The following is a 16,824-nucleotide window of genomic DNA, read 5'->3' on the forward strand; positions in this document are numbered from 1 at the left end:
ATCATTCATCTATTTCGGTTCAGCATAAGCACTAATCCCTTCCTCTTATTTTCTTAATTACCTGTTGACGAAGAACCGCGTCAACAAAAGTAATAACAGGATATGCAAACTCCAACAAACAGTTATAAGAATTCAATATTTAGGTTTTCTCTAATTGGATCAAAATTGAAAACAGCAGCTAAAAAATTCATCTTTTTTTTTTCCAAATAAATTTCATTAAAGTTACAGTTGAGAACTCTAAGTATTGATTTAATCCTGCATAAGACTCCCCATTTCGTATATAACAGTCAACATGACTAGAGTGCAAATATTTAATCAAATATACTTTGTACTTTTCACACTTGTGTTTATTTAGACATCACGCGAACAAAGACAGCCAGAAATTTATAGAACATACCAGCAACGTGAAAATAATGGGTTCAGCGAGGTTTTCCTGCTTTTCAAGTTTTTCAAGTTTTGACCCATGACCTCTCCATGAGACCGAGCCATCCACGACCCTCCGCAAGCCCGAGCCCTCCAACCCCGTCCATAGCCCTATTCGTGAGCTGCATTTGGAGTCTTGATCAAGGTCCTAAAATATGCAAACATAGAAAAACAGTATATTCATGCACAATTTTCAATAGAAATGAAAGAATATATATTGTACAATTTTCAATAGAAAGGAAGGTCTAGAAATTTTCAATATATATTGTAAAAGCCTTAGATATGCAAGTCATATTTGCTAGTCACCATGAACATCATATGTAGACCACAATTCAACAAAACATATTATTGTAACACAACTCTTATTATTCACACTAACACATGAGTAATTCATCTATATGCTAATGGCTATATCATCTTAAGGTAAAGGTAAAATCAATTATAAACAGTCAATGCAATGTCACAGTAAAAGAGATGAGATAGAAAGATCCGGTAACCATACCATTCCCCTATTGAGCCAAGTACTGACCAATTCTGAACAAAAGCGATCATGAATATCTGAATTGATACGCGAGAAGTTCACACATGTCCAAAACTCAACTTGGCCTCCATTGATCATTTTCTATCATAACCCAAAATCAAAAAAAAATAAGTCAATGAATCATACCTCTTCACATACATCATAACAAAATGGAGTTGTAAAGATCATTTACTTACTTTATTGGACATATTCCATTGCCCAAATCTAGGATGCTCAGTAGCCTCCCTCCCAGTACCTCTGTATAAAAGCTTCATGAAGAAAAATAATAGAATTAGTTCCAATTGAAAGAGTAGAACTCACTCGTCAAACGCAAAAGCAAGCACATATTAGAAAAATACCACTGGTGGAGGTAAAACTCGAGCATCAACCATTGTCAAATTGTTTGCAACACTAATTCCAAAATCCTGGACAAGTTCCTGATCACTGTATTTGTTCTGCTTAACAATTCGCCAAATGCTTTCTTCCCTGTCGTTTGGTCTTTGACAGGTTGCCCTCAATAGATTGGTTACTTTCCTTTCATTGAGTTTCTTAGAGTATCAACAATTGTACAAACCTATAACAGATACAACATTTAGAAATATAATCATGAAAATAGCTGTTGTCCAATAGAACTTAGCACACAAAAAAAAATGTTATTGAAACTATGATGGGAACCTCCATGGGTAAGTAAATAGGCTTTGCTGCATTTCCTGCTTGCAGAGCAGGCCATGTCACATATCTGAGTTTGATTTTGTACTTGTCTTGAAAGTAAGAAGTAGCTGAAATCTGTGTCATCTTATCATCAAGAGTAAACCTAAAATAAAATATAAACATGTTAGTAAAACAATTTGAAAGTACAGGTAGAGAAGTTTAAATACCACCAAGAAAAATCTTCCCAAATTGTTAAAATCAAATAGCAGCACATAGCACATACCAACATGGAATAGTTAAGGTCATGACATATGCACACTCACATTAATTTGTTCAGTGGCTCTGTCGATATCCCAGTAATATTATAAGTCCTTGTATTTTGCAAATGACTGCATGCTACTTTAACCCCTTTCAAATTTTTCTTTAGCTGCAGTAGTAAAAATAGATATAAATTTCTTTTAATAATGTTAATAATAGATAAGAAAATCACCGATATCCAACTTATTAATATGCAAGAACCTGGAGCCGGACTTGATCATGCAATGGCCTTAGATCGTCTCTCACATTAAAGTTTTTGAAAACGAAATCAGATACCCTTATAGTTTCATAAAAAGCCCTTGCTAAAACATCTACAATAATTGGATAAGGTAGTTCAGAAAAAGAAACGTCAGTCCACTTGGTAAAAACCATCTAGATAACAAAAATTGTTGTAGGGCATCACATAACATCTTCCATATTATATTTTAGCATCTTACTAGATTATGTGTGAATCGACATTAAATTGCACAAACGACGACCTTACGCCATCAGGTGGTGCACCACATGGTGCCTTGTAACATTATAAGCATAAAAGAGTAAACTAGCTAAAGGCAATACCAATGTTAAGAGAAAGCCCCAAATGAATTGGCCTCAAACTTTGATAGTACCCTTTCCAATAGATTATGCCATCTGCAAGCTCACCAGGACGCCCCAGTGTGAGGTGAAAAAATGACCTCCCAACAACAGTATACCTACAGCTAAAGATATACATACACTCAAGCCATCGACTAAAAAAAACTCAGCACTTTTAACAACATACAGAGTACATTATTATCAAGTTACATAACATATACAAACCAAAATAAACTACCAGGCACTGAATTTTCATATGAAAAAAAATAGTAAAGCAGTAAGAAAATTTTATAAAGAATAGCATTTTGTTCTAAAGCCTGAAGGCAGTATTGAATTACTTATCCGATGGATCTCCTTTGAGAGCAACATCCAGTGCTTGAATTGTCTCTTGAGGAGCATCAAGTTGCCTGCTCTGTAAAAACTGTCGCAGATGATGTAAGTCTGGCTTCGAAGCAAACTTGATGGTCACCTTAAATTCACGTTCCCTACAGCTAATTAAGGGAAAAAATATCAAATCAGAATAGAGTACATAAAAATGAAAATAGTATTACTCAAAATGTCAAACTTAATGTAGTATATAATACCTCCTGGTACTAGAGCTTCCAGTTTCTCTATCATTGTCAGACAACTTTATAATAAATTATTTGGAGGAAAATGGCAACTCCCCAGCAGTGTAGATAGACTTCCCACCATCATAAGCAACTCTCAGATTAGCCAAATGAGAGGCACGGTAGAGAGTATCCAGCTGTTTGATAATGTCACGGTTTACCTGTTGGAAAAAGCTTATACAGGATCTTTATTTATTTTCATGTATATCTAATATTAAACAAATTAATACAAGATAGCCTAAAACATGTTTCTAAAATTGAATTAAAAGAGAAACAAATAATATAATACTTACAGTATACGCAGCGGAATTAAGAGTCCTTCCTTCAGTTTCTCTAACTCTTGTATCCTTTCTGTCGCAGAGTATTATCAAGAAACTGAACTGATCTTCTATTTTCTTCACGATCTTCCAATGTATCCTTAGAACCACCTAGACTAGTGTGGGCAATTCTCAACACATGAGATAGATATAGAGAAAATAAGAGAAAATAACAAAGAGGTTTAGAAAAGGACTTGTGTTTAGAGAGAATATAAAACTATCAGAAAATCTGACTTGTGACTTATCTGTCGTCTCTGAAATCTTCTCTCTAAGCACTCCTTTTATAGACTCAATTAGGTCATTTAATTTAATTAAAAAATCAATAAAATAACAGCCATTTTGAAGCCCTAGGTCGAAATTATGATGGGCTATATGCCCGTGAAATTTCTCATTTGATTATAAGCCCATTGGACTTAAAATCAAGGCCTGTATTATTTTCTATTGATTTAATTATTTAAATCCTTTATCAAATTAATTATTTATAATTTGAACCTTGATTTAAATTTATTTATTAATTTTGATACCAATTTATCTTAATTAATAAATCTGCCATAATTTCTCTTTTCTTCTCAAAATTACACAACTCTGTGAAACTATCCAAAATTGACCTGGTCAACTTTGATAATTCTAATTGATAATTAAATCAATTAATTGAGACTATCTAGATGATTTTATCCAAGGTACAATGGGGACCATGGGCCTATGAAATCAAGCTCCAATAAGTTATCATAAATCTAACAAATAAATTTACTAACTTATTAATTCCTCGTGACTCCACTATAGACTTGGAATTGCACTCTTGAATTCATAGAACGCTCTAGAACAAATATAGATACGCTATTAATTATCCATTGTTACAACCATAATTGTCACTCAATCCTCTATAGACTGTCTACAATGAGATAGGACTAAAATACCATTTTACCCCTCATTGTATTTTATCCTTAAAACACTTAGTTCCTTATAAATGATATTTCAGTAAACTAATTTAATTATTGAAATGAGATCTCTATCATTTATCACCTTGAACCAAACTAAAAGGAAACCATCGTTTCACTTCTTCATCAGAAGCTATAGATGTCCATATCTATGATTAACACTCCCACTCAATTATACTACCGAGTTCCCAAGATGTAAGTATGGGCTAGTCCGTAGGGTAAGCTAGTAACGAACAAGTCAAAGAACTCAAATAATACAACCAGTTAGAATACTAACCACTCAGAATTGAGATTGAATTGACCTATGGTCAACTATATGATATGACTAGAATAGATAATAACGGTATGTTTACTTATCTTATCAACTGTCAATATCGGTCCTGTCCGATGTAACAAATACATCTGATCTTATCTACTTTGCTAATGTTCTGGAAAGAACATAACACTGTAATGTGTAAGTAGATCATATCGTAGATTGGCAAGTCAGTGTAAATCCGGTGCACTGACTAATCTTAGGACTAACTTATTTTTGAACATATAATCATATTTATATTCCACTGTGATTACGTCACTATAAATAAGATTAGCTATATGCTCGGGATTTAAGAAGTTTATATTAAACAAATAATCATGAAAATAAAACATGTGAGCAAAGTGATTGACCAAGTCAAAAAATGATTTCTATTCTTTTATTGATAATAAAATGAGATTACAAAGAATTTGGGTTTTAATTAGGGCATAAAACCCCAACAAACTCCCACTTGCACTAATTGAAACTAATGCCTTAATTCTACTAATCCCATCTCCTTGATATGCTTATCAAATGTAGCTTCTAGTAGTGTCTTTGTAAACGGATCCGCAAGATTGTCTTCAGTTGCAATCTCCATAACCTTCACATCTCCCGTGGCCACATATTCTCGAATAATGTGATACTTCCTTTCTATATGCTTACTCCTCTTGTGACTTTGAGGTTCTTTCAAGTTGGCTATCGCAATGGATGACTATGATCACTACCATACTTGATTTCATGAGGGTAGAAGGACATGACAGAGTGGCCTGTGCCATTTATATGCTGAGGGAGGATGCCCGAATCTAGTGGGAGGTGGCATCACAGACCAGAGATGTTTCTATATTGACTTGGGAAGGGTTTAAGGACTTGTTTAATCAGAAGTATTATAATGTTGCCATCAGGACAGCGAAAGTGAATGAGTTCGTGGGGTTGGTTTCAGGGCAGTATGACAGTTACAGAATATGCCTTGAAGTTCGACAAACTTGCGAAGTTCGCACCAAGTCTTGTGCCTACTGATGCAGCTAGGCAGGACAGGTTTATCAGAGGGCTGAATGCTATGATAGCCTGAGATGTGAGAATTACCACAGTTCCTGGAGGGACAACTTATGCCCAGGCTGTGGAGAAGGCTCTTACCACTGAGGAAGCGGAGAACAAGATATGGAGAGAGAATGCGGTGAGAAGGGAAGGCCGCAGGGTGGTGCCTCCATATTCTGGTTCTGGTAGGGGTGGAGGCCCCAGTGATTTGAAGAGAAAGATTTCTGATGCTCCGATCGCTCCTGGGCCTGATAGGAGAGGTCGGGGTACTCAGGGTGGCCGTCAGGGAGGTGGTGATTCATGGAGGACTTATCCAGAGTGCACGAGGTGCAAGAGACGCCATCCGGGCGAGTGTCGAGCTAAGGCCTGCTATGTGTGCGGGGTGGTGGGACACCTCAGGAAGGATTGCCCGACGGTGAAGAAGGGAGAGACAGGGCAGGTGGACAGCTTGACTCCAGCTCGAGTGTTCACCCTGACGCAGGCGGAGGCCGAGGCTAGTTCCTCAGTAGTGACAGGTCAGCTTTCTAGTGCTGGCATTCCTTTTACTGTGTTGATTGATTCTGGTGCTACGCATTCGTTTGTATCTGATAAGGTGATTGATAGATTGTGTAGACCTAGTGAGTATAGTACTTCAGGGTTTGGGACTATTTTTCCTACAGGAGAACTAGTAGTATCTAGGAGGTGGATTAGAGCACTACCAGTAATAGTTGATGGTAGGGAGTTATCAGTAGACTTGATTGAGTTAAGTATGGAGGACTTTGATATGATTTTAGGTATGGATTGGCTAGTTAGATATGGAGCTACCATTGACTGCAGGAAGAAGATGGTAACTTTTGAGCCAGAGGACGAGGATCCTTTTGTTTTTGTGGGAGCGGTGCATGGACCCCGCGTACCCAGGATATCTGCATTGAGAGCCAGAGACTTGTTACAATGGGGATGTATAGTCTTTCTGGCTAGTGTGGTGGATACCACCAGAGTCTCACCAGTAGGACCAGAGGAGACCAGATTGGTTTACGAGTTCTTGGATGTGTTCCCTGAGGATTTGCCTGGGTTGCCACCGCGTAGAGAGATTCAGTTTGTTATTGAGTTGGCGCCAGGGACAGAGCCAGTGTCGAGGGCACCATATAGAATGGCACTGGTGGAACTGAAAGAATTAAAGATACAGCTGCAGGAGCTTCTAGATTTAGGGTTCATCAGGCCTAGTTACTCACCATGGGGTGCTCCAGTTTTGTTTGTGAAGAAGAAGGACGTGACTTTGAGGATGTGTATTGACTACCGAGAATTGAACAAGCTAACTATCAAGAATAAGTATCCCCTACCAAGGATTGATGACTTGTTCGATCAGCTTCAGGGTAAGACAGTGTTCTCAAATATTGATCTTCGATCTGGTTATCACCAGCTGAGGATCAAGGATGAGGACATCCCTAAGACGGCCTTCCGAACACAGTATGGGCACTATGAATTCTTGGTCATGTCTTTTGGTTTGACCAATGCCCCAGCAGCCTTTATGGATCTAATGAACAGGGTGTTCAAGGATTTCTTAGATCAGTTCGTTATTGTCTTCATCGACGACATCTTGGTGTATTCTAGTTCAGAGGCAGAGCATGAGCTCCATCATCGACAAGTTCTTCAGAGGTTGAGGGAGCATCAGTTGTACGCCAAGTTCAAGAAATGTGAATTTTGGTTACCCGAAGTGACATTCCTTGGACATATCGTAGGTGCAGATGGGATTAAGGTGGATCCATCTAAGATAGAGGCGGTTAGGGATTGGCCGAGGCCAAGGAATGCCTCGGAGGTGCGGAGTTTTCTTGGGTTGGCAAGTTACTACAGACGGTTTGTAGAGGGCTTCTCAAAGATAGCAGCACCGATGACAGAATTGACAAGAAAGAATTTGAAGTTTATCTGGTCAGACAAGTGTGAAGACAGTTTCCAAGAGCTGAAGCGACGACTTATTACAGCGCCAGTGTTGAGTCTTCCTTCGAGGGAAGGGAAGTTTATGGTTTATTGTGATGCATCGAGGTTGGGCTTAGGCTGTGTGTTGATGCAGAATGAGAAGGTTATAGCTTATGCATCACGACAGCTGAAGGAGTATGAGCAGCAGTATCCTACTCATGATTTGGAGCTGGCAGCAGTGGTTTTTGCACTGAAGATTTGGCGACATTATTTGTATGGGGAGAAGTGCGAGGTATACACTGACCATAAGAGCCTGAAGTATTTCTTTACACAGAAGGACCTGAACATGAGACAGAGGCATTGGCTAGAGTTGGTAAAGGATTATGATTGTGATATTCTTTACCATCCGGGGAAAGCCAATGTGGTGGCTGATGCATTGAGTTGGAGAGGTCCAGGTCAGTTGTATAGTTCTATCCAGATCTCAAAGGAGTTAGCTGATGAGATGGTTAGAGCAGGGATAGAGTTGGTGGTAGGACGGTTGGCTAATATTACTCTGCAATCGACTCTGCTAGAGCGGATCAGAGAAGGGCAGTTGGCAGATGCTCAGTTACAGAGGGTTAGAGAGGATGTCTTAGCGGGAGTAGCTAAGGACTATTCTGTTTCTGAGGTTGGTTTACTTCGGTATCAGGGACGGATTTGTGTTCCAGCTGATGAGGGGATCAGACGAGAGATGCTAGATGAGTCTCATACGACGCCGTACTCACTTCATCCAGGTACCACGAAGATGTATCAGGATCTACGGACTTTATATTGGTGGCCCGGGATGAAGAAGGATGTGGTGGAGTACGTTGCCAGATGCTTAACCTGTCAGCAGGTGAAAGCTGAGCATCAGCGACCAGCGGGGTTGCTTCAGCCTTTGGGTATTCCTGAATGGAAATGGGAGGACATTACTATGGATTTTGTGGGGGGTTTACCCAGGACAGTGGGTCTTCACGATTCAGTGTGGGTGATAGTGGATAGATACACCAAGTCAGCCCATTTTCTTCCAGTGAGGTCAACATATACTGTGGATTAGTATGCTGAATTGTATGTGAGGGAGATTGTACGTCTCCATGGGGTTCCTAAGTCTATAGTGTCAGACCGGGATCCTATTTTCACTTCCAAGTTTTGGGGTGGTTTGCAAAAGGCTTTGGGGACTCAGTTGAAATTCAGTACAGCCTTTCATCCTCAGACTGATGGACAGTCTGAGAGGACGATCCAAGTATTGGAGGATATGCTCAGAGCATGTGTGATTGACTTTGAGGGTTCATGGAGTAAGTATCTTCCGTTGATTGAATTTTCGTATAAAAATAGTTATCAATCAACGATTCGAGTGGCTCCCTATGAGATGTTATATGGGAGGAAGTGTAGATCACCCATTCATTGGGATGAGATGGGTGAGAGGAGATATTTGGGGCCAGATATGGTTCAGAAGACAAGTGAGGCCATAGAGAAGATCCGGGCTAGGATGCTCGCTTCTCAGAGCAGACAGAAAAGCTACGCTGATCCTAAGCGTAGGGACGTGGAGTTCCAGGTTGGGGACCACATCTTTCTCCGAGTTTACCACTGCGAGGGGTGAGGAGGTTTGGTAAAAAGGGCAAGCTAAGCCCTAGATTCATTGGACCATTCGAGATCCTAGAAAGGATTGGTCAGGTGGCTTACAGGTTAGCTTTGCCACCATCGTTGTGTAATGCCCCGGATTCCCTAATGTGGTTAACGGCTGGATTAGTAGGCCGGGAGGGCCATAATTTTTTAATTAAGCCATTTAATGTGTTTATGCATGTTTATGAGAATTATATTATAATATAATGTTAATTGTATGCATGTCGGTGATATATGTTGAGACCACATTATGATGTGGGTTTGTTCGAGCTGTTCGACATGAAACGATCGTAGATTATTGATTAGCGGTTTAGTCACAACAGGTTTAAGTGTCGGGACTTGGGTTGAGTCTCGGGGTGATTTTGATGGTTAGAGCGTTACCGGGAGATAAAGGGTAACGGGAGGTGAGTTAATGGTGTTTATGATTTTTGAGAATAGCGGGAATTGGAGAGCGTTAATTATGATTAATGAGTTTGGAGGAAAGTACCAAAAATGCCCTTGGGAGCCTTTAGAAAGTATTAATTGACCTAGGGGTAAAATGGAAATTTCACCCCTAGGATAGATATAACACTCTTGGCTGAAGAAAATAGTGAAGGAAAACAGAGTATATTTTAGAGTTCTCCCGTACCTCCTTTTTCTCACTGTTCTTTGTGGTTTTTGAGCCAACTCTGAGGATTCTAGCTTGGGAAGCAAGCCTTGGGAGTTTGGGAGTGTGTTCCACTATTGAAGAGCTTCATAAGCCAAGCTTTGGGTAAGTTTTTTACCATGATTTTCTCTGGTTTGCTCTGTTTTGGTTTTACTTTACAGCTGAGATTTCTAGGGTGAATTCATGGGTTTTGTTGGGAGTTTTGGCTAGGGTTCCCATGCTTGTGATGTTTGGGATGTGTTGGGATGGTTTTTGGGTTTATTTGGCATCAAGAATAGGCTTTGGAAGCCTGGAGATCGAGTTAGAAACGAAGGAGATGAAGAAGGTCAGTTCAGGGATGTTTTGGGCTGGAGGTAGCGCTACAGCGCCCACCCTAGGGCGCTATAGCGCTCCTCAGGAGGTTTTTTTGGCTTTTGGGAGGTTCTGAGTAGAGCGCTGTGGCGCTAGGGGTTAAGCGCTGTAGCGCTACCCTGTTCCTTCCAAACCCCGTTTTGAGTGTTTTTAAGGGTTTTTGACTTGGGGTTTCAATCCTTAAGGCCCGAGATCAATTCTACTCACCGTGTGGGCATGTTTCGAGGTCCCGAGGGTGGTGCTTAGGTTAAGACCCTATTATTGTGGATTCTCATTAATTGAGGTTATAATTGGTTGTGATTAGGTAACCACTAAGGAACTAAAAGACCGATCGTTCTCAGGGGTCGTCTTTATCATACTTCTCGCTCGGACTTGAGGTAAGAAAACAGTGTATGGATACAGTTGCACCTTGTACAGGTATATGACATGCATGGTTTGATATTGAGGCATGTTGGTTGATACATATGAACGTGGATTGCATATTAAATGCTAATGAATGCTGATTACCTGTTTAAGACACTGACTAGTCAGGGACCGACTCCAAAGTCGATGATCACGCATTGAGTGGCTCTATGGCATTAATGCGGGACCGACCCTAAGGTCGAAGAACTTATAAGCGCTTGCCTGGTCTACGACCAGATGACTATAGCCAAGGTATATGACCCCGGTGACCGTTTGTCACGTGGCTAAGGGACGTTGTCCATAGTTTCGACTCTAGAGTCGTGAGGAAGGTTATGTTGGTGACCAATCACCATGCACCTGTCCTGAACAAACTTATGAATGAAACACTTATTGATTAAGCCCTGGTGACCCTATCGTCACATGGCTAAAGAGAGCGATGCTCATTACTGTGACTTTTGGCTATTGTCACCTATTCGTTGGACTGGTAGTCCTGAATGGTTATTATGATCGTTGCTGATATTATGGCATGTTTTATTATGTTTTCTTGCTGGGCCTTGGCTCATGGGTGCTATGTGGTGCAGGTAAAGGAAAGGAAAAGCTTGGCCAGCCTTGAGTGGGGAGCTTGGGCGGTGTGATGTACATACAGGGCCGCTTGACCGCCACGGTCAAGGAGTTCTCAAAGGGACTAGGGGTTTACCTTATTTTTGCCGCTTAGGCCGGCGGAGTTTGTAAATTTGGAACTGTAGCGACTCTTTTGTATTACGAACTACTTGTAAACATTTTAAAAGGCTCATGAGCAGTTTATTTACTTAATGAAATGTACCCTTTCCTTTTTACTGGTTTTCTACCTTAACCTGATAATAACGCTTAGATCACGTTTTTAACCTAAGGACTCGGGTAGCGGGTCAAATTTCTGGTTCACCGTTCACCGTAACTGTTCTGGGGTAACCAGGGCGTTACATGTTGTCTGGAGTTCATGATGTATTCCATGTTTCCATGCTTCGGAAGTACGTCTCAGATGGGACTCATGTGTTGAGGTATGAAGATTTGGAGTTACAGACAGATTTGGCTTATGAGGAGCAACCAATTCAGATCTTGGATCGGAAAGATAAAGTGTTACTGAATAAGACGATTCCTCTTGTTAAAGTGTTGTGGATGAATAGTAAGGTCGATGAGGCGACCTGGGAGCTTGAGACAACGATGCGGGATCAATATCCCGAGTTGTTCAGGTAAATTTCGAGGACGAAATTCTCATTAGGAGGGGATGTTTGTAACGACCCAAATTCACTAATAAGGCTTAAGGGCCTTGATTAGTGTGCCTGGAGGGCATAATGGGAATTATGTGCGATTTTGATGAGTAAATGCATGATTATGATTTAAAGCATGTTATATGACTATTTGAATATTTGAGATGCATGACTATGTGTATTAGTATGCATGTAGGCCCTGATTAGACTAGAAGGGTATAATCGTAATTTTGGCCAGTATGGGCATAATTGTATTGATATATGTGATAACTGTTGAGAACACAGTATTATGTGGATATATCTGTGATCTGTGACTCGAGACGATCCTAGTGAGCAAAGTAGCAAAAAAGTCATGGCGGGGATTTATACCCGACTCGGGGTGAGCCTAGGGGTATAAATGGGAATTTAGTGAGTATGTTGGAGTCTATTTTGACATTGAGGAATATTATTGGTGATTAATTAGGTATCGGGAATCAAGCGGTAAATATGAGAGACACTCGAGGAGTTAGCGGGAATTGGGCAAAATGACTAAAATGGCCCTAAGTGGACTAAAGGGTTTGGAGTTAATAGGGAGGGCATTTTGGTCAATTGGCATCTCAGAGATAGATAAGTTAAGGATTTATGTTAGTGGAAGTTGTAGGAAAAATATAGAAGTCTGAGGAAAGAAAGAAAAGAAGGAAAAGGAAGAAAAAGAAAGGGAGAAAACAGAGAGAGTTTTTAAGGTCGGTTTATCCTTCCTTCATCAGTTTCTTGAGGATTTTTGGAGCAAAGCTCATAGGAGAGCTGGGTTAGGCTGAGCATCAAGGATCCTAAGCTAGGTTTGAGGAATTGGCTGAGGTATAGCAAGAACTCACCAACACTTGAGGTAAAATTCTGTAAGTTTCTTCAGTTCTAGTTTTGGTTCTTAGCTAAGATATCTAAGCTATGTTGATGGGGAATTTTAGGAAAGTTGGAGCCACGGGTTGAGGAAGAGCAAGCTAAGGAGGTCTAGAGGCAACTTGAGGTCGAAATTCCACCAAAGGTATAAATTCTAAGCTTCTAACTTTGATGTTTAACTGGTTTCTGCTAAGTTTTAATGTCTAGAAGTGGCTATGGTGAATTTTGAGATTAGGGATGCATGTGCTTGAGTTCTAAGTATTTGGGGTGCTTGGGATGAGTGGAGTATTTTCATAAGGTTTTTTTTGAGTTTAGTAAAGGTTTGGAGAATTTTTGGTTGTGTTTGGTTCGAGGAAATCGCAAGAAGAGAAATTTGGAGTTTGCCTGTCTGTGACTAGCGCTACAGCGCTAGCCTTTGGGCGCTGTAGCGCTAGGCCAAGCTTCCTGAGGGATTTTGCTTCTGTTTGTAGCGCTGTAGCGCCCTCCTAAGAGCACTGTAGCACTGCCCTGTCTTCTGAAGGGGATTTTAGGGTTGTTTGCAAGGGTTTTTTACCAAGGGTTTGGGGTTTGATTCCACCACCTTGTTTGGTGGAACTAGGACTTCCCGGGGGCTCGGGATTGGCCCCGAGGCTAGGTTTTGGACTTGAGGATTGATAATGACTTTGACCTATGGTTGTGTTTAGGTGAGCGCTAGGGCTCGAGAGGGATCGTGCTCAAGGAGTCGAGTGATCAAAGCTAGCAATTGAAAGGTTAGAAAACTGCACCTGGTTATATGTTTGTGATGGGACTAAGTGCTCCCGATATCTGTATCATGTCAATGATGGTATTATGCCATGGGACATGTAAAAGCGGCCTAAGATTGCCATACATAATATTTGCGCACAAGGCGCGGCTTGGCCACTGCTAGCCGAGGACAGCTTAATATTCACTGAGCTCGGTTTAAGCGGGCCGGAGTCAATGGGATAACGGAGGGAGCGGCCTGAGGGCGCTAGCCCTAGTTATCGTTTGTGAACTGTTAATGATATGAGTTGATGTGTTTAGTATGTGGAATACTTGATTGTACTGAATGATTATGTGGTTGGGATTATGTGAATGCAATATGAGATATTGATTTGTATGTTGATTGCTTATGCTCTGTTGTTGTGTTTTCTTGCTGGGCCTTGGCTCACGGGTGCTACGTGGTGTAGGTAAAGGCAAGGGCAAGCTGGACCAATCCTGAGATGGAGGGCTGCGGGGTTGAATGTACATAGCCAGTTGTTCGATCGCCATGGTCGAGGAGTGGATCAGGACAGGGATTGCCTAACTGTCTGTTTTGCCTTAATATGGCTTAATATTGTACTTAAACCTTATGACTTTTGTAAACGGTCTTTAAACTTACTATTTTTGGGATCCCGTGTAAACAAACAATGTTTCTTAATGAAAATGTGACTTTTGGAGACCAAAACATTTAACCCTAGTTCCTTTATAGTTTCGATAACACGTTTTAAATAAAATGACTTGATTAGCAAGTCTAGCACTTAATAAACACACAATGTAACGGTCTTGGCTATCCAGGGCGTTACAATGCATGCCCCCGACCAAGAACATACGAGTTCATAACTGACAAAGGGTTGTATTGTTATAACGTCATGTCATTCAGGCTCAAGAATGATGGAGCTACTTACTAGCGGCTCGTGAACATGATGTTCTCCGAACAAATAGGGAATAACATGGAATTTTATGTTGACGATATGTTAGTTAAATCTCAACTTAACAATAACCATGTGGATGACCTCGAAGAATGCTTTGCCGTGTTACGGAAATATAACATGAAACTTAACCCTCATAAGTGCTCTTTCGGAGTATCTTTAGGAAAATTCTTTGGTTTCATTGTAAATGCTCGAGGAATAGAAGCTAATCCAGACAAAATCCAGGCTCTGATCGACATGCCTTCACCTCGAAAACATAAGGATGTCCAAAGTTTGACTGGCAGGATGGCGGCATTAAGTAGGTTTATCTCAAAATCTATAGATCGTTGTCTTCCATTTTTCAACCTTTTGAGTGGAGGCAAGAACTTTGAATGGACGGAAGAGTGCGAGTTGGCCTTTCAAGAGCTCAAGAAGCACCTCGCAGAACCCCCCATCTTGTCAAAACCCGTTACGGGAGAAGTTTTGTACCTGTACCTCGCTACGACCGAGCACGCCATAAGCGCGATACTCGTGCGAGAAGAAGAAAAAGTGCAAAGGCCCATGTATTATGTCAGCAAAAGATTACTGGGGGCAAAATCAAGATATCCCTTGATGGAGAAGTTAGCTCTCAGCCTAATTAACTCATCTCGAAAGCTCCGACCCTATTTCCAGGCGCACCCCATCCATGTACTTACTGATCAACCACTAAGACAAGTCTTATCCAAGCCAGAAGCTTCAGGTCGACTACTCAAATGGGCTGTTGAATTCGGAAAATTCAAGATCACTTATCATCTAAGGACGACCATTAAGGGGCAGGCCTTGGCAGACTTCATAGTGGAATGTACAGGCGTGGCCAATGATGAAGTTATAACCCCGGCCCGCGAGCTATGGAAACTTTATGTTGACGGGTCCGCTAATGAAAATGGATCGGGAGCAGGAGTAATTTTGATCACCCTTGCAGGAAGCCGATTTCACTCTGCCTTAAGATTTGACTTCGACGCGTCGAATAACGAGGCTGAGTACGAGGCTCTATTGGTGGGACTTTGCATAGCAAAGGAGTTTAAAGCCAAAGCATTACATTGCTACAGTGACTCCCAGCTGGTGGTTAACCAAATTTTAGGAGAGTACCAGGCTCGTGGTACGAGGATGGCGGCATACTTAGAAAAAGCGAAGTCGGCACTGGAGCAGTTCGAGTTCTATGCGATAGAACAGGTCCCCCGAGAACAGAACTCGAACGCAGACGCCTTAGAAAGGCTTGCCACCTCTACCGAGAATGACGAACTGAATATCGTGCCAATCGAACATCTTGCGACACCCAGTATTAATGAGCTAGAACAAGAGGATGTTTGTATGATCAATTCCGAGCCAACCTGTATGACTCCGATAGTTGAGTACCTCGAGACCGGCGTTCTCCCGGAAGAACGAGCCAAGGCTCGAAAATTGATGTACCAAATCCCTAGGTATACCATTGTAGATGGAAAGGTGTATAAGAGAGGATATTCCATGCGACTACTCTGATGCGTGACCCCACCCGAAGCTAATAAAATCATGGAAGAGATAATCAAATTATCAAGAGATAAGAATATAACCAAATGCGCGAGATGAGAAAGTTTGAACATAATCAAATTATCAAGAGATAAGAATATAAGTGTATGGATTACAAACCTAACGCAACCTTAATAGGTTTGGAACAAACTAGCTAAAACTACTCGATAGTAAGTTGGAGCCTAACCCACTTCGCGTTAAGTCGAGATCGAGGCTGGAGTATCTTGCAGCACAATAGTTTCGACCTCATAACCTCGGGGAGCTACCCAAGGACGAGAAAAAGTAACTAAAAAAGTAAGATATAACTAAACCATCTGCATTTCACACCATATAAGTACTTTCGGGTGCATGGTAAAAGTAATATCCAACCTTGACAAATAACGAGATCGGAAGTGGATAATTCGAGCAAACTGTGCATGAATGCACTGAACCTCGAGCTTAAAAATCCAAACTATCTTTGTATGAATAAACAAGCATATATGACACTTTAATATAAATTGTGCAAAATATTTCAACCCAAGAAATGTAAAGCATATATATTAAAATAAAAACAAAAAATGGTATCTCAAATATCATATAAAGGCAGCTCTTTTACGAGCTGTAGAATTGTGTTGGCCCTATGGGCACAAATAATAAACCAAACATAAAAGGCTATTACAAAAAGAAGGAGGAGCATTCTCCTTGGCCTTCTCAGCGTCAGCATCCTCCCCGGCTCCCTCCGCCTCATCTCGAGCAGTCTCCTCATCATCCAACCGAGCCTGCCATTGGGCCATGAGGTTCACTTCAAGAGGGCCTAAGAAGCTGGTGTCGAGGTCGACATTGTTGGCCCAGATTCTGTACATGGCCATGTCGACTGCCCGGTCCTTCTTCTCCTTAAACTCTTC

General features: G+C 41.0%; 1 pseudogene; it reads right to left on the minus strand.

Annotated features, from left to right (window-relative positions):
- Positions 1–249: 249 nt before the first annotated feature.
- Positions 250–16,713, minus strand: LOC133822211 (protein argonaute MEL1-like; annotated as a pseudogene).
- Positions 16,714–16,824: the final 111 nt, after the last annotated feature.

Source organism: Humulus lupulus, chromosome 1 (assembly GCF_963169125.1).
Source record: "Humulus lupulus chromosome 1, drHumLupu1.1, whole genome shotgun sequence".
NCBI classification, from domain to species: domain Eukaryota; kingdom Viridiplantae; phylum Streptophyta; class Magnoliopsida; order Rosales; family Cannabaceae; genus Humulus; species Humulus lupulus.